This window comes from Cervus canadensis, chromosome 18, assembly GCF_019320065.1.
Source record: "Cervus canadensis isolate Bull #8, Minnesota chromosome 18, ASM1932006v1, whole genome shotgun sequence".
Classification (NCBI taxonomy): domain Eukaryota; kingdom Metazoa; phylum Chordata; class Mammalia; order Artiodactyla; family Cervidae; genus Cervus; species Cervus canadensis.
This window is the reverse complement of record NC_057403.1, coordinates 7608541-7610468: the sequence shown is the minus strand read 5'-3', so window position 1 is coordinate 7610468 and position 1928 is coordinate 7608541. Positions and strand designations below refer to the sequence as shown.

The 1928-nt window shown below is 39.0% G+C and overlaps 1 pseudogene; it reads right to left on the bottom strand.

The window, feature by feature from the left end:
• Nucleotides 1-772: 772 nt before the first annotated feature.
• Nucleotides 773-1583, bottom strand: LOC122420451 (annotated as a pseudogene).
• Nucleotides 1584-1928: the final 345 nt, after the last annotated feature.

The following is a 1928-nucleotide window of genomic DNA, read 5'->3' as shown; positions in this document are numbered from 1 at the left end:
CACAATGTTATATGTCAAATATATTTCAGTTTGAAAAATCTGCTGAAATATAGTTTTCTTTAGTGTGTTTTTTTATTGTACATCACTTCAAACTGGTCATTTCTACATGAAAATATTTTAATGTGCTAATCTCCCTGGAAGACTCTTTCTAATAAATACTGCCATCTCTCTTAACAAGTTTAACTATAAACTTGTAACTAACTCCCAAACTCTTACCAGATTTTACCTTCGAGTGACAACCAGGGTATTCTTTACTCTGTGAGAACATTAATTTCTTTAGTTTTATTTCTGACAACTGTACACACTGATCCATTTTCATGTATACTTTTATCTATAATTCCATACCGACTTCATTTCTGGGAAATTCCTTTTGTTAGACTGAAAGTGACACATTTGAACACTTTATAATATGCACATCATTTCAAGACTTGTTGTTTATTGCATAAATCTGGACTCCTTTTGTACAAGAAAATTTCATTGATATATTCATATTTCATGACAATATATTTCAGTTGGTCTTTATATTGAAGAAGATGCTTGGCATGTGTTGTATAATACTATTTTGAGATTCAAAATTTAAATTAGGATTCTGAGGGTAAATAAATGAACTGGCAACTGATCATTATAGAAATAAATAAAATTCACACTTTCCTCATAATAGTAGAGGACTTTGCGTTTCTAATCCAGGCAAAATAGAGCCTGTGTACACTGGAGTTATGGCTCATGAGCAGAAAGGGGCTGACAGTTGGGAAGCACGCTGCTGTGATTATACTCATGTCCACAAGGAACCGGCTGGGCTGACCAAAAAGAGCCAAAAGAACTTGAAAGATGGAGGAAAGAATATAAAAGTAGACAAAGGTGCTCCCGAGGAGAAGGATGAATTTAGTAGCTCTGGACTCAGGGGAGGACCTGGAGGAGGCATCAGTCCTACGAATGTGCTGGACCTGCTGCTTATGTCTGTACAGGATGAGAACCATGGAGCTGCCAGCCCAGAGCGTGAGCCCCAAACATAAAACATCAGGGAATGACAGCAGTGCCGCATACAAGGCATCGTCAGTTTTGTCAGTAACAATAGAAATACAATACCCAAAATCTCTTTCCTCTGTGATGTTTTTGTCACTCCATTTGCCAGTAATATTGAAAGGAAAAATGACATTTACCAGCATTTGCAGGATCCAACACAGGAAAATAGAGAGAACCACGTACTTGGGAGCTCTTACTTTCAGCACTGCCCACCTGGAGTTCCAGGGACTGATCGTGATCACCTGAAAGACACTCAAGAGGCAGATGCTACTGATGGACACTCCCCTCCCCACTCTGTGCAGAAAGAAGAGAAGTTTGCAGCCAACATCACTGCGGATATGCTTCCACCCAAAGACTGCCATTGTCTGGGGGACCCCTTTAGAGAGGAGGACCAAGGAGTTGGCCATAATCAGGTGCTTAAGGATCAAATCTGTGGACCTTAATCTGTAACCCATGAAGTGAAGGATGATATAACTGCAAAGGAGTGAGAAATTCCCCAGAATTCCAATGACGGTCTGTGTTAAGATGATCATGCCTATCATGAAAAAGTTGCTGGCCATCCTTTCAGTTCACAGTCACTGGTACTTGTGAGTTAGAATGTCCTGCGTGGGAATATGAGGCATGGGTTACATAATTCATGTCAACTGAAATCCAATATTCTCCATTTAACAATAGCTCCTACTTGGAAATATTTGCTTCTTGTGTTTCTGTTACCAGCAGCCTTTAAAGGGTTTCATGTATAACATTTAAAGAGAACTAATATGTAAAATTAATCACTGAAGATACTCATGTGATCACGTCTTCATCTTCACAAATTTATTAGGCAGGAACAGAAGTGACCTTAGTTATACAGAGGAGTGTTACCTACGCCCAGACAGGTTAAGTATTTGTCAAACCTGTTTCTT